The sequence below is a fragment of the Schistocerca americana genome, chromosome 3, assembly GCF_021461395.2.
Source record: "Schistocerca americana isolate TAMUIC-IGC-003095 chromosome 3, iqSchAmer2.1, whole genome shotgun sequence".
NCBI classification, from domain to species: Eukaryota; Metazoa; Arthropoda; class Insecta; order Orthoptera; family Acrididae; genus Schistocerca; species Schistocerca americana.
Window position 1 is genome coordinate 584,956,511 of NC_060121.1, and position 17,681 is coordinate 584,974,191.

Sequence of the window (17,681 nt, forward strand, 5' to 3'; positions counted from 1 at the left end):
GCCTACTGCCTGTTGCAGCACCGCGTTTGGCGAATGGCCATTGTTTACCTGTGCCGGTGCGTGCACATACGCCGGACAGGGCGCGTGATGTTCTGCGTTATTGACATCGTAATCTGGCACGGGCGAATAAGTGTCGCGCTGCTTGTTGCTTGACGTAGGCAAGTCATTTGAAACGTTTAGTCTACCAGCAATTTCCTTACGTATTCTGTCCTCGGCTACTTTGATTTCATTACCTAATTTTTCAAAAAGTTTTGTTTCCCGGTCAGTTATTGATTCATTTACATTACCGTTTTCTAAAGTTTCATTTATTTTGATAATGTCCGCGTTGATACGTCGAGTCTCCTGTTTCAGAAAACCGACTTCTTCGTTAACTTTATTAACTTGGTCAGGTATTTCTTCACATGCGGACTGTACTCTTGTTAAATTTAATTGAATAGCCTGTACGTTTTCATGTATTTCTTTTTGTACGGTTTGTGTTTGATTGTGTGTTTCTACTATTTCTGACAGTTCCTGTTCCTGTTTGGTTGTAAGATCTGACAATTTCTTTTCTAAGTCATTTGACAATACATTGTATACACTATTGACGGTTTTGATGACTTTGTCTTCGATCTTTTGATCGATTTCATTGGTGAGTTTATTTAAGCGTTGATCGAAATGTCTGTGTATGTTTTCAAATTGCGTGTTTACACTTGAAAACTGCTGTTGGAACCCAATTTCCATGTTTGACAATTTTGTGTTTGTCGTTATTTCTAGATTCGCCAGTTTCTCGCTCACATTTGACATCAGACTATATAATGCCTCAAGCGTAACTGACGAAGCTTGTGTGTTTGTATTTATGCCATTATTTGTTGCCATTGTTTCTCTGCCACGGTCTGATTGAATCGAAACTGGGCTAGGTTCACTGACTTCACGCGAAATATTTTCATCTGATCTGGTAATCGATGCTTCATCGACTGTGCACAAGGTTTCATTTGCAAGTGGTTCGTTATTGTTAATCCCTGTGGGGTGCAATTGAATTGTATTTACTTCTACATTATGTTGTGCTGAAAAACTAATTGCGTCATCATTTACGTCACTATTGTCAGAATCGGTGACGTGTCCATGAACATTTGTCAAATTAAAGTTCTTCGATTCCATTGTGAAGATATTATTTTTATCTGTACTTTACTGTTAATCTAAATCTTTAAATTCTCTCGCAGTTGAATTAATAAAAATATCTCGCGATTGTTATTTGTTGCGCGTCGGAAATTTACAAGATGGCGCACTACGTCTTCTAATTCAGCGATTGTTGAACATAAAAAGTAATTATCAAAGTGTAATTGTGTGTTGCCACAAACACTACCAGGATTTTAATATGGACAGGAAAAGGTTCTGCTTTAAGTGGAGCTAAGCCAAGGTGCAGCCACTGCATGCGTTTGCGCTTTCCTACCTTAATTCCGACTGAGCTGCGTCACTCACGATTACGTTAGTTTTGTAAATCCTTGTCCTTGTTCCTTCTGGTTATTGTGCCATCCGTTTATACAGTTAATACTGTTTCACTTTATTCGTCATTTTCCATGTGCGTCATGTAACAGAGAAACAGTAATTAGTACAAGTACATTTGTAGCACAACAATGAAGTACTTACTCTTTGTTCCACCAGCACTGTCCCTGTCAGCGGTCGCCAGTGTGGCGAAATAAATAAAAAACATTTTATATTTTAAATTCCACGTCATTGTTGATTTAATCAGAGTTCTCACCTTAGACGTAGAATTAGTCCTTCTACCACAATATTAATTCATTAGTCGCCATCAATGTTCTTCTCTTTGTTGACCGTGTGTACCATCATGAGTCGGCATCGGTTCACTTCACGAAGACGGTGGAAACCAAGGAATACTATGCTACGTCGCTATAAATAATTTTCGTAACACTTCGATACTTTTCACTATTTTTTATTCACAACACAATAAGACTTGCTGTGCTCATCGCACAAACCATAATTACCAACCATATGGCTGCCTTTCCGCACAGTCCAAAAATCACGTCCATCCTCCACAAGGCAACAATCGAAAGTGTCCCTTAGCTCCTTGGAGTATCAAACAAAAGAGAATCCAATGTGAACTTTACAAAGATTATAATATACATGCCTCTCAATTTATCTTTGGCGCAGCTTTTAAGATATCGTATGTCTCTGCATAGGAATGTGTCATTACAATTACCACAATCTCTGCTGGGTCTAATACTGAACTGGCGCCTTCAGTCGGAAGTGAAATACAAGAAGGTAGTTGCAGACTCTCTTTCTCCCCGGATGGAGATCTTTATCAAGGCTAGAGGCGATGCTACACGGTATTAGCGCTATGTCTTCTCAGGGTGATCACAACGCGAGAGCGAGGTGGCAAAGTTTTTAAGGCACTATCCTCTCGTTCGCGACTAACAGAGTTCCAATCCCCGTCCTGCCATCCAATTTAGGGTTTGTGCGATTTTTCTAAATCTCATACAACAAATGCTGCAGTGGCTCCTTCCAAAAGGGTACTTCCCATTTTCGTTCTCCAACCTTATCCAGTCCGAGATTGTGCTCCGTCTCTAACGACCTATTACTTCCATCCTGCCCTGCCCCCCTTTTATTTATAAGTAAAAGCAAATCTGTTGTAATCTACATGCAGGTATTATTTAGCACCTCACGGTTCAGAGTGATTTTTCATTTTTTGTAAGTAGAAAACTATCCTAACATCGACGGTTGGTTTGAAGACCGGTGCTGTATTAAGCTTGGCCTTGTTGCAGGCAGTATACGTTTGCTTTCCTTCTACATTTTGAACTGAGTTACACCATCCAGTTAAAAGGTATTCTACAGATTAACGTGGACTCTGAGAAACGCTACACCTTCGTATTTTCCACGCTACCAGATCATTGGTTGTGGTGAAAGCAGTGGTAAGTCACAAAAATCCTAAGACCAACTGAGACTGATCACCGCACGTCTGAATTTGTTGTCTGACACCACAAAATTGGCCACCGAGACTGGTGCTGAAACAGAATTGTTAATCGGCATAATTCTGGAACAACAGTCAATAGAACGGTATATGACCCTGATTTAAACGCAGGTACACTGTTGCTGTGAAAATAGAAAAGGCGAAGTTGACTTAATCTGCGGAAAATGTTAGAAATAGTTCTTTCTATGACACGTAAGGGATTCTCACTATTGGTTATCTTACGAACAGTGAATCAGCAACTGGTGAATACTATATAACAAGTACTATATAACAACTGCAAGAAAATTATGTCAGAAAAAACCGGGAATGTGGCAGGAAAAAATGGGATCTTCCATCTCGATTAAGAAAAGTGATTTGGCAATGAGTAAAATGATGAATTTTAAGTGCGAAGAGCTAAAACCTAAGTCCAGTTACGAGATCTTGTACTTTCTGGATTTCATCTTTTCCCAGAGCTTGGAAATATTGGAAATTCTGGGGTGCACTGAAGGAGATAAGCCAGCAGTAAATGTGGTACCTGCAGACTTTCGTGAATTATACTTCAAAGACACAACCTACTCTTTGGAAAAAGTGCTTTTCTTTCCCCTAGAACCTTAGTCTTTCACAAACTGGCCAGAAACTTTTGACGTTTCCTTCGCATATACAGCGACTTTTGTAGTTTTTTATCCTAAGTGCGAAGTTAAACAATGAATCAAATATGGTAATTATTTAGTTCATTGTCATAGCTGATGTCGCGCAGAACTAATAAATATATATTGTTTTGGGAAACAAGAATTGTTGCATAATGATTGAAGACAGAGACGTCAACATGAGATTAAACGTGCTAATGGAATCGTCTCCTTTCGCATTTTTTCTACATCTTTCTCTTTTAATTTTGTCTCTTACATTTATTATTATTATTGGTGGTTCAATGTTATTGCAAAAAAGGAAAGCTTTATAATTCAGTTCCCAGAATTTCTTTGCAACTTTCCGCTTTCTTTCTTCAGTCCGCTTGGTCTTGTTTTCTTCACAGTTTCTTTCTCGGAATGTACGAGGAATGCCCAGAAAGTAATTCACCGCATTTTTTGTTCAACAATTCTTTATTGAACATAATGAGAATTACACACGCGAAAGAATGGTGTTTTACCTAAACACCCTATTTTTCCAAGTAATCTCCGTCCCGTTCTATGGCCTTCCTCCAGCGCGAAACAAGGTCGTGTATGCCTTGTCGGTACCAATCCTTGTCCGGTGGCGGAGACAGTGGTTCACTTCCTCACTGTCCTCAAAATGTCAAAATGTCTTCCACGAATGGCATCCTTTAATGGCTCAAACAAGTGGAAGTCCGAGGGGCTAGGTCAGGGCCGTAGGGTGGATGGAGTAACAGTGTCACACCCTGTTTTGCGGTGTGTTCAGCTGTCCTAAGTCTCATGTGGGGCCGAGCGTTATCGCGTTGCAGCTAAACATCTCGTGGGTTGCAGTGGCGACGAAGTTGGCGCGTCTTGAGTTTTGTTAATGTGTCGACATATGCTTTTGAATTAATGGTACCGCCTCTTTGCATCACATCAGTGAGAATCACACCTTTAAAGTGCCAAAACACAGTGATAATGACCTTACTGACGGAAGCAGTTACTTTGAATTTTTTCTTCTGTGGGGAGTGGGAATGGGGCCATTCCACCGACTGCCGTTTTGTTTCGGGCGCAAAATGTTGACCCAGGTTTCATCACCTGAAATCTGGGACAAGAAGGCCTTCCCCTCAGCTTCAGAACGTTGCAACAAATCAAGACAAATGTTTTTTTTTTCTGTGCGATTTGTGATCCATCATCGTTAGACACCGCGGGACCCATCTCGCACACATTTTGTAATATCCGAGAATGCGGATAATTGCGTCCACACTTCCTTTGCTAATTGACAGATGCAACGCCAACTCCCGAGTCTTAATACGTCTGACCTCGCGAATGACGTCAGCTCGCTGCAACATGACAGTGTGACAACCGTGGATAGTCTCCCCGATCGCTGCAAATCGTGGACCTCCGTCGAACCGCCTTCTAATAACCTGACCTTCCGTGCCCAGCGACTAACTGTACTTCTGTAGACAACCGATGCTCCATAGACATTGCACAGGCGTTGTGAATAATCACCACACTTTCTCTGCTGTGAGAAATTCAATGACAGCACGTTGCTTGTAACGTACATCACCTACAGGCACCATTTTAAAACTGTCCTGCAGCTACGCTATCTGTCGCAAGTGACGGAAACTTGGCGTGCTCACTCGGGCGACTTCAAATAACAAAAATGTGTGTGTGTGAAATCTTATGGGACTTAACTGCTAAGGTCATCAGTCCCTAAGCTTTAACACTACTTAACCTAAATTATCCTAAGGACAAACACACACACCCATGCCCGAGGGAGGACTCGAACCTCCGCCGGGATCAGCCGCACAGTCCATGACTGCAGTGCCCTGGACCGCTCGGCTAATCCCGCGCGGCTTCAAATAACACATACGTAACGTTTCGCATTCGTAGCATTGCTTTCGGCTGAGAAAAAAAAATGCGGTGCGTTGCTTTCTAGTCAACCCTCGTATTTCCCACCAGAAAGTATTTTATCTGTGCGAGTTTATGTTCGAATCTTGTGATTAATTTATCTATGTTCTGTCTACATATTTTCTGAATTCTTGGCCGCAAGGTAGAGTTTTCAGTTGTTCCGTGCATGTTACACTACTGGCCATTAAAATTGCTGCACCACGAAGCTGATGTGCTACAGACGCGAAATTTAACCAAGAGGAAGAAGATGCTATGACATGTAAATGATTAGCTTTTCAGAGCATTCACACAAGGTTGGCGCCGGTGGCGACACCTACAACGTACTGACATGAGGAAAGTTTCCAACCAATTTCTCATACACAAACAGCAGTTGACCGGCGTTGCCTGGTGAAACGTTGTTGTGATGCCTCGTGTAAGGAGGAGAAATGCTTACCATCACGTTTCCGACTTTGATAAAGGTCGGATTGTAGCCTATCGCGATTGCGGTTTATCGCATCGCAACATTGCTGCCCACGTTGGTCGAGATCCAATGACTGTTAGCAGAATATGGAATCGGTGGGTTCAGGAGGGCAATACGGAACGCCGTGCTGGATCCCAACGTTGGGCCTCGTATCACTAGCTGTCGAGATGACAGGCATCTTATCGGCATGGATATAACGGATCGTGCAGCCACGTCTCGATCCCTGAGTCAACGGGTGGGGACGATTGCAAGACAACAACCATCAGCACGAACAGTTCGACGGCGTTTGCAGCAGCATGGACTATCAGCTCGGAGACCATGGCTGCGGTTACCCTTGACGCTGAATCACAGACAGGAGCGCCTCCGATGGTATACTCAACCGCGAACCTGGGTGCACGAATGGCAAAGCATCATTTTTCGGATGAATCCAGGTTCAGTTTACAGCATCATGGTCGTCGCATCCGTGTTTGGCGACATCGCGGTGAACGCACATTGCAAACGTGTATTCGTCATCGCCATACTGGCGTATCACCCGGCGTGATGGTATGGGGTGCCATTGGTTACACGTCTCGGTCACCTCTTGTTCGCATTGACGGCACATTGAACAGTGGACGTTACATTTCGGATGTGTCACGACCCGTGGCACCACCATTCATTCGATCCCTGCGAAACCCTACCTTTCAGCAAGATAATGCACGACCGCATGTTGCAGGTCTTGTAGGGGTCTTTCTGGATACAGAAAATGTTCGACTGCTGCCCTGGCTAGCACATTCTCCAGATCTCTCACCAACTGAAAACGTGTGGCCAATGGTGGCCGAGCAACTGGCTCGTCACAATACGCCAGTCACTACTTCAAAAATGGTTCAAATGGCTCTGAGCACTATGGGACTCAACTGCTGAGGTCATTAGTCCCCTAGAACTTAGAACTAGTTAAACCTAACTAACCTAAGGACATCACAAACATCCATGCCCGAGGCAGGATTCGAACCTGCGACCGTAGCGGTCTTGCGGTTCCAGACTGCAGCGCCTTTAACCGCACGGCCACTTCGGCCGGCGCCAGTCACTACTCTTGAAGAACTGTGGTATCGTGTTGAAGCTGCATGGGCAGCTGTACGTGTACTCGCCATCCAAGCTCTGTCTGACTCAATGCCCAGGCGTATCAAGGTCGTTATTTTGGCCAGAGGTGGTTGTTCTGGGTACTGATTTCTCAGGATCTATGCACGCAAATTGCGTGAAAATGTTATCACATGTCTTTTCTAGTGTAACACATTTGTCAAATGAATACCCGTTTATCATCTGCATTTCTTCTTGGTGTAGCAATTTTAATGGCCAGTAGTATAAAATTTTGTGGTCAAGTCGCTGGAAGTCTCTGGACGCTTCCAGCCTGTTTTAACCTTCTTTTTCGATCTACGGAGGTTGGATAATTTTGGTGTTGTTTTCCGTATTAAGTCTGCAATCATCTTCCGTTCTGTATGGACAGATAAATTTTCAGTCTATTTTACATATCATCTTTAATTTGAAGCCTGAGAACTTCATTGGCATGCAGGGCTTGTGCCGTGATAGCTGAGTTGTTGTGGCTGATTTTTGTGTCTGCGGAGGGACATTTTATTCTAAAAATTCTAGTGAAAAACTTGGAAACTAGCGTGTAAGAGGACCAAAATGGAATTGTGTTATAAATAGCTATACGATGTAAGCGGAATTAATTTTCACTCTGCAACGGAGTATGTGCGCAGATTAAAACTGTGCGCTGTGACCGTGACTCGAACGTGGAACCTATGATGTACCGATTAAAGGCTTCGGAAGAAATAAAGAGGCGCTCTTAATCAACGGTTCATGCATTTCAAAAATCTAATGTGCTCCGTCTGTGGTCCGAAACTTTCTCACGTTGGGGTAGTTTCGTTGTCGACGGTATGTTAATTTATACGGGTCCTTTAGGTTATCTTACTATTTTGCCATATATGCGTTGTGTTGATATGTGTGAGAAGTTAAAAAGTTCGCTGCCACCATCGGGGAAAGCAGCTTACCCAGACGCAGTTGAAGCAGACAAAACCAAGACGACCTTTCCTTTTATTGCGATGGATAATTGATTACTTGCTAAACCAGATTATAGAGAAGAGCTGAAGTTGAAATCGTAGGGAAGTTCTTACGGGTCCATACGATTTGGTAGCGAAGACTACACGAGCCTGTGCAACGTCTGACGCAGGAGATTCGTTGCCAGAAGTGTCAACCTGATGCTTCAAAGCATCTGATGCGCGAACGTGTTAAAACTGTCTAGGAGACGCTGACTCACACCCGGATATCTATCTTCTACGGGCATTGCGTAAACGTCCTACGTCTCACGGACCGACTCGGAGTTGCTACGCTCCACCTACATCGGATTCTTTCCAGACTCTACAGAGTGTCTCTCACTACACATACTGCGAGATTAGCTGGGATGCCCTCTTTCTGTTCACGTTTGATATTCGATTATATTTCTGTAGCAGTTATGTTTAGATGTAACCAACATGTTTCCAGAGATTTACGTTACCAGTAAATAACTAGGGAGTGGTCATTTTCCGCAGTAAGGGCATAAATATTAGTTTGTGAACAAAACGCCAAGTAAAAAATAAAGCACTACTATAAAAACTACGATAGTTCCTGTCTTAATTAATTATGATTATCACACCTGTACTTCTTTGAATGTGGGATGATGTCTAGTCCGACCTCCACTACCGGAAACATACCTTCACCGTTTATGACAGCAGGGGGAATGTGCACGAGTAGAGTCCTGCCGGAAAATAATATCACTGTTACGTGGAACCACAGTAGAATGGGCTGGATTTTTTTTCTCCGTTAGTCTATGGTGAGGTTACAAACGGCCATCACTGGCGGCAAACCACATTGTATTGTCATAAATGACCACGACTTTCTGCCTTCGTTTCACCAGCTGACCTTTCTGCCGACCATCGGAGGCTGGACGGTGTGACCAGTGACACTCTTGCTCGTGGCGTGTCCCCCACCAAATGGTTTGTGACAAGTGCTGAAGTTGTGCGGCACCTTTAGACTACGGTCGCTGTCTTATCAGCAATGGTAACGTATCTGCTGTGGCAATCCATATGTCGTTGCCTCCGCAGACTACGACGACGAGCTTGTGCACCTTCCTTGAATCATAGCCGTCAACGTACGCCAGGAGGCAGTTGTAGAGCTTTACTAATCATCTCTAAAAAATAAAGTTACGTAATTATTTTTTTAAATTTCTTTCCAGTTACATGCCTGCAGTCGGGATACATGTAACACATTTCCACAGTACCTAAAGGAGCCAAAACAAAACATCGCAGTCCAATGATAACGTGGAGCGTTATTCGGTAATTCGCATTCGGCTACAGCAGAAATGGTGCAGCTGTTTCATACCAACCCAGATGACTTCTGTAGGTGAGTGTATCACTATGACCCCGAAGCTGAGGGGTAAGCTAGCAGTGGGAACAAGATAAAATAGGCGAAGCGTTAGAAAAGGTAATGCTGAGGCTTTCTTTCTTTTTTTTTTTACTGTCATGTTATTGTGCTACCAAGATTTTGGCCCCTCCCCCCTCCTCCCCCCCCCCCCCAACCTTCCCCCCGCCCCACCTTATAAAATTTCTTTTCCATTGTACTTTATATTTTTCTTGTGAGCAACTTGGCTGCATGAGATGTGAAGCTGATAGTGAGATATCTCTCCCATTTATCTGTAATTATAGATATTATTAATTATATTACAAATATGCAAGCAGGAGCATTAACTAACCATTTGTAGATTCTGGTGCATAATAATATCTCTGGGAACAGCTCAACAAACTGTCGCGAAATCCGTTCAAGAAATGTGAGCCATGTGCATTCCACACTGAGGCCGCTAGCTTGTATCCATAGCAGCTGCCCACGGCGAATGCCTCTGACCGGATGCTGGGCAACCAAAGGGCGCCTTCAAACCAGAGGGCAGAGAGGCGGCGCCGAGGAGCAAGATTTGTTCTTACTCAGCGTACTCAGATTTTCTTGTCGGCGGAATGCGTATAGTTCGGCGTTCGCGGTTGCCACGGAAGTGTTGACATCTCTGTTGGCTGAACATCGCGTGAAGTCGGCAGACTAGCTTGGTGCGTGTTTTGTTGGCGCCGAGAAGCTGGTTGGAATTGAGACTGTCAGCCACTCAACCATCTGTACGAAGGAAACTTGGCTTCGGAATCAGTCTTACGACAATGAATCTTATGGTGAGCACCCATTTTCAGCTACGGACAGAAAATTTCAACACTAAGTTTATTTGCGTAGCAATCATCCGCAGCAATTACAGAAATATTCGCTTGCAAACAAAAACGCCCTTTTCTTGCTGCAGTGTATTTCATTTCTTCCAGACACAATTTACCTTTTACTTTAAAGTATCTTCAGTGGAATAGTTCTCCGCGTTTTTTTCGCATCTTCGTTTCCTCTCATCTGGTCACATGATCGAGGTCGTACCATAACCTCCCTTCCGAAACATAAGCACCTTTTAATGTTACGATCTTCTTTCATTTATAATTTTCATAGTGATTGCGCCAGTTGCTGTGGAACACCATTAGTATTCTGTCACTAGCTGCAGAAATTTTACAGAGAACTGTGATTTAAAGTCGTAACTATTGTTTGTCCACTTTATGTCTCTTCCTGTTTGGTTTCTTTACATACATTTACATATGTTGCAGGGGAGCTGTTGATCATTACTTAATTATTATTGTATTGAATTCAAGATGGATTCTGTGTTATCTTGTGTGCCTCTGAGTGGAACTAAGGCTGCAGCCAATTTGACAAAAAAGAAAAAGAAAGGTAACAACAGGAAGTGAGGGTTCTGTTTAATCCCTTGTATGCCATTGGGCAGAGGTATCTTGCGTCTTTGTAAAACAGGTGACCAGCAAATTTCATGTAAGCGCTTCACTATAAGTTGTTTACCGTTCTACTGCATTTGAATGTGTTCGCTCCTTGTGATATTAACACGTTGCGTGTTTGCTTCTTTCTCTCTGCTGCGCCAATCATCTTAAGCTGAGGTATTCAGTGTCTGTATTGCTGGCTGTAGACAACCATTAACTGTTTTAACTTGTAGTTCTTCTAATTGAGCATGTAACTGAATATAGTTGCCTCAAGAGAGCGCTATCGTAATTTAACTGCCGTGCTGGCAGATGGTATTTTCCTGTGACAACTAGTAGTGCTCACACTTAAGTTTGTAACTTTCTTAATAAACTGATGACTGGCACTAAGCTTAACTATTCACTGCCGTTGATGTCAAATGCTTCTGCTAAACCTATTTGTGAAAATCACTTTCTGTCTTTAGCACTTACTTGTACCTAGTAATATCTTATTTAATGCAGTGTTGTGTCGCTGTATAACTGCGGCAAAACTGCAGTAAAACAAATAAAATAAAAAATGAAAATCCTAGTCACGTGACACACCGAATTGTTCCTCTCACAGCGACGACAAGAGCGCTGTCGTCCACCGACACAACAGCTGCTGCAGTCCGGTCGCTGATGAGTGGCTGTTTATCAGCTAGCGCCACTGCTGTCTGCGATGGAACTGGTATCTGCAGCTGTTCAGCAGCACGGTTATTTGTGTAGAGAATGGGACGTGGGCTCAGTTGCTGTGTGGCGAACAGAGGGGCTAGTAATGTAGGTGGTACCTGTCGGCGCTTGTAGCGGTGGCTACAGGGCATTGGGGGAAGCAGACCGGCTCATTAGCACGGCAGAAGCAAGCGAGCGGACATCGATTGCCTGTGCGCACACAGCACAGCACAACCAGAGAGGGACGGGTAGAGACACAGAGAGGGAGAGAGAGAGAGGGGGGGGGTGGAAGCGGGAGCAAGAGGGGAGGTGGTGAACACCCTGCCCGCCCGAGCGCAGCGCGGGCGACCGCGGCGGTTGCACCCTCGGCTGCCTGCAACCCCCCGTTGCCGCCATCGCCAGCACTGCCGCTGATCCAGGATTCGCAACTCGTCTCCACTCTGGCCGACCGCCCAATGTACACTGGTGCCCGTTAAAACTCCAACGTTAGGAGGAGTAGCAGATAAGGGAATTCTACTCATTGTGCGCTTGCACTGGAGAAGGAATAATCATCATCACCATTTATTGTATTAATGGGCCTTAACAGAAATAACTCCTCTACAGAGGAAATAACCCCTCTGAAAAAGGAAGAAAACGGCCATGTGTGAGTGGCACTCGAACGCTGAGTGTTCCGTGTAATTTTAATTACGTATGTAGACCGATCATTCTTCCGGGAATCGAGAGTCTCTTATCGTCATGGCAACATATTGGTTCTGGGGTCCCAAGACTATCGAGATGTTTTAATTTCAAGTTTGAAGTCGGATAACAAACGACAAAAGAAATATTTTTTCGTGTGATATAATTACAAATTAACAATTATCGCATTTTTTCCTTTGGTTGTATTGTAAAACCTTCGTTCTTGCCGAATTTCATGATTCGGCAGCAAGTATGCTGTAGCTTTTTATGAGTGAGTTTGCGAGTATCAAAATATGTGATATAAATGGCCGTATCTGATGATTAAGACTAAGAACCATCAATTTTTCACATCACCAAGGGGCCGTAGACCTTACTTTGTGACATAAATTTCAACTTGATACGAGTACCCGTTCCCGAGAAAAAGTGTTTCTTAACAGTCGGACAGACAGACGGATAACAAAGTGATAGTGTAACGGTTCGATTTTTCCCGATTGTGGTGCGGAACCTTAAAAACAGCGCACTATACAGACTGTTAACTCTCGATCCTTCCATCGGCGTCCCTGCACGTCCCCTTGGGCGTTTATCCTGCAGATTGAGAATGAAGGATTCGGTAATGGAAGAATCTATCAGCTCGGAAGGATGTGGGCAAACCACTGTAGCCTCCTTTGCCCTAATATACAGCCAATGTGTGGTTTTCCAGTTTTCCAAAGTGCTGGTACGGGTCTTCTTTCGTTATACATTAGTCATTATTCTTTACGCATTATTTCGTTATATATTATTAAATTTGGGATATTCATGGTGCGAAATGTAGTGCACAGGGTTGGAACATTGGCTTTAACCTGGCTGAGCACAGAAGCGAAATGAGCCTGGATCACAGGTACGCGTACGTCATTACATGCTGTTTCAACTCCTTGCCTGAGTTCAACAACATTATTGGCAGTCTCTAGAGAACCCCTTGACCAATTATTTTCAACGGGCGAGAGGTCTGAAGATCAGGCTGGCCAGAACCCTCAATGTATCTAGATAGATCAATACAGCGTGGGCAACGTGCCGTCTTGTTAAAAGATAAGTCACGGAAGCCTTGAAGGTTGGACGCAGCCATCAGTCTTAACACGTCAGATATGTAACTGCTGTTGACCAAATTACCAGCTATGCTAGGCATGGTCAGTCTTTGGTGAGCTGCGGGCCTGAGCGCGCTGTCCACCTTGCCATCTGACGCGACAGCAGCGTTATTAGCGCATGATGTCGAAACGCACCGACGTGAATGATACCCCCTTTCCCACACCACGCCAACAACTGTGCCTGAAAACATGCCTTTTTGACTGTACATGCGTTGTATATTCACGTCATCTTCAGATGTGACGTTTATTTACGTGTCGTGAACATTGTTTCTTTACTTACCACGTTTCATGATAGCTGTCTTAAAAACATCCGTCGGAAAATTGTGCTACGCTTCGCTCTATCTCCCAGTTTCTTCTTTTTTTTGGCTGGATTGAAAACACCGGTCGCCCAACCGTGAGCTAAGCGAACCAGAAGTGGTCGTATTGTGTACCCACCGGTATCCCACACCATCATGCCAGCAGCCGGGGCTGTGTGACGATGATCAATGCAATCTGATGACGTTCGTAATCTTGTGAGCATTCATAACGATATGTTTGTCTTTATGCTATACGCAGAACTGGAACTCGTGTGAAAATACTAAGCAGTGCCACTCCGGTGTCCAGTGCTCAGTCGAATCCAGGATTTAGGTCCGGGAGGGGCAGGGGGGGGGGGGGGGTTAGACTCATACAGATTTTGTGCCACAGTGACCCCTCGAAATTCTAAGAGTACACGGAGGAGTTTCCTTAACCTATTATACCACCAGTAACAATAGCGAGAAACTGTTCGGGACAGTTAAGTCTGAAAGCAATGTTGCAAGGATATTTTTTTTGTTTTGAGATTAAGAAAAAAACAGGTGCAGTTCGGGAAAGATAGGTGCAGCCTCGTAGCCCTCTGCAGCCTGTATTCGTCTCTTGTGCAGTGTTGTTCACCATACCACTGTCGGCGCGTCTTTCTCCGCTGCCCCACTGTAACGGAAACCGTGCTGACTGTACACGGAGCTCCAGACGTCGTCTTACTTTCCGTGTGGATACTTGCCTTGCAGCAAGGATTAGATTTTCTGACCCAAGATACGTGACATGCTTATACCAACCTGCATGGTCAGGCAATCAGACAGTTGAGTCACATTAACGTGACTACCGGCGTATGGGATGTGAATGTGCAATAACCACTCACAGACGGGAGGTGCTAGCACTAGCAGTGGAGGGTATATAAAGAGTGTCGGAGGCACATGGAGAACGGTGCAGTCGTTTCCTAATGTGAAAACAGAGCGATTTATATGACGTCCGTAAGGGCATGGTCATTGGCTTTCGGGCCACGGGTGGAAGCATTTCTGAAACGGCGAAGTTTTAAACTATTTGCCTGTCGCCTGGGTTAAAGTATATCGTGCATGGCAAAATGGCCCTTCCGAATCAACTGTGCTGTGCCACAGGCCACAGATGATATGGATGAACACGGCTGTGGAGACGTCTTCGAGTGAATAGACGTGCAACTGTTGAACACCTAACCGTCCAGATGAACCAAGGGGCTCCTCATCGACTGTTCAGCAAACGTTGCTGCGTATGGACCTCCGCTACAGACGTCTGCTTCTTGTACCCATGCTAACTTCTGTTCATCAGCGGCGAAGGCTGTAATTTGCACGTCCACTGACTGGCCTTTTCAGGTGAATCATCGTTTATGCTCTACATGAAACATGGCCGTTGGTGTGTACGGCGTCAAGTGTCTTCGAAAACACGCTTCAACAATCGTCGGAAAGGTTCATGCTGAAGGGGGTACGTTTAAGGTCTGGGGGATGGTTTTGTGGTGCTCCTTGGGGAATCCCGTCATTCTCGAAGGCACAATGGATCAACACAAGTGGTCATCTATCCTTGGTAACCATGTCCAGCCCTACATGCAGTTTGTTTTTCTTAGGCACAACGGCATGTACCAGAAGGACACTGCAACGTGTCACACAGCTCGAAGCGTACGTGCGTGGTTCTGAGAGCACCAGTACGAGTTTACCGTACTCCATTGACCACGAAAGCCCCCGGATTTAAACCCAATCGCGAATCTGTGGGACCAGCTCGATCGGCCTTTTCGCGCCATGGATCCTAGCGGAGCTAGCCACTGCACTAGAGTCAACATGGTCCACAGCCCTGTCGGCACCATCCAGAGCCTCACTGACACTTTTCCTGCACGTCTTGCAGCGGTCTGTGCTGCAGAAGGTGTTTATTCAGACTTTTGACAGTGGACAGTGTCCCTGCACTTTCGGGCGATAAGCACACGCGATCGCCGAGATCATGCATGGCGTTGAGTATGGGTCTCCCGAAGACCTCTTTTCCGTGTTTACGTAACACTCATGCGATCGCAAGCAGAATATCGAGGAACGATAACCTGCAGTCTCTATAGGCCAGAATCGTACTGCCGTGGTTTGTTGACACGTGCTGGTAGGCTCTTCTCCTTCTTACACTAGCCATAACGTGGTCTCCCCACGAATAACCGACATTCAAACGCAGCTTCTGAGTAAGAAACATGCTGCATAATCTCTCCTTGTGTACAGAATGTTGATGGCGGTACTGTCACCTACTTTGTGCACTGAAGTGTTGGTCATTTGCATATGTGACGACGTAGTGCGTTTCATGCTAATGTGATGTTTGTTGCAAGCCGCCTTTATGCTGTTGCAGTAGTGAACAGACGTGAAATTAAGAGATATGCCCCAGTTTTTGCCCAACTGTTCTATCTTTAACTTTCTCGGACATCACCACCATATTTCCGATAGCAGAATTGCTAAGAACGCTAATGCAAACGAAGAACTGCCTCTTAAAGATTGGTACAGGCACGCGAGTAGTAATGACTGGAACTGACGTAGGCGATCCCCAGCCGATGAGGATACTTTTGAGGATACGCACAGGCACCTCTTTTTCAGTATTCGCTCAGGTACTATTCGCAGATTTGTATCCCGCCGCCTGAGGCGACAGGTCACTCTGCGTGATGCCTTACTAGCGAACTCTGTGAGGCGGCTTCCACGCCAGGTTCAAAATGGTTCAAATGGCTCTGAGCACTATGGGACTCAACTGCTGAGGTCATTAGTCCCCTAGAACTTAGAACTAGTTAAACCTAACTAACCTAAGGACATCACAAACATCCATGCCCGAGGCAGGATTCGAACCTGCGACCGTAGCGGTCGCGCGGTTCCAGACTGCAGCGCCTTTAACCGCACGGCCACTTCGGCCGGCCTCCGCGCCAGGCATAGCAGGTTGGGCTTCGCGCAGAATGCTGCTGTACACATTTATTGTTACGACTTTGTCAAGTAGAACATGGGTCCTATTCGTTAGTAGAAATCGGCAGATACCGTGATTATGCGAGTTCTTGTGGAAGTCACGATTCATTCGGCATTTTTTATTTTTTTCATCTTCGGCGTCTTTTTTGATGAGGGGGGGGGGGCGGAGGAATATGAGTGTTAGCTCAACTGCCTCTAAAAATTTTTACTGCCATTTAGTGTGTAAGCAACACTAATTGTACATTACGCATATCCACAATTGAGCTCAATGCAGACGAGAGATTTACTATCGCGAGATCACAGCATCATTTCCCCAGCCTTTTACCAGTGCATGTGAAACAGTGTCATTTTTAAAAAAATATTTTCATTCTCCACTGCAAGGAGTGGAGCGGGCTGTTCGAGATCCGGCCCAGTCAGTCGCGGTTCTAGTCAGCCAATTATCAGACAGGTTGCTAGTGAGACACATGGGGGATCTCAGTTGGGAAAAAGTGCTGGAGGCTTAATTTTTTGCGCGTTTGCCTTACAACCAAGGGAAGCCTGCCGAAAACCTTTGTCGGATTTGGAGGATTATAATCATATTAATTTATTTTTGGGACGTCGAGGACGTTATCCCAGCAAAAATTAAAATGTTCTGTATGTCTAAAGTGTACATCTGTTGTATGTGTCTATGCGTTACTAAATGAAAGCTGTAATTGCTCTTCCTGAGCATGTAACTTCTTTTTTTTGTGAAATACTGGTTGTATGGAATAGAACAAGGAAAAATGATAACGAGCGGTATATTTTACAAAATCGGCGGACACTGTATTGGCAGCTGATCTTTAACACGATGATGCGTGATCGTGAATAGATAACTAGCATTTTTGCGTCATAATTGACCTTTTAATAAAATGGCGCTATACATCATCGGAAAACAGTCAGAGCGCAGACTTCTGTCCAATTTATTACATCTGTGAGGTCGGGAAGCTTAGGGGACACTTTTAATTCATGTATTATAAAGACGCGCGCACAATCTGTGAATCTGTGGCAGTGGAACTGCTAACTCGCCGTCAGAGAATTGTGCTCGTCAATTACCGCTGTTTTGCAGGAGAAATGAACAGGAACTTTCTCCCCCCCCCCCCCTTCGCCACATTCCCAACAAATATAGCTGGCCATTATCCCTCATTCTACAGACCACAGATGC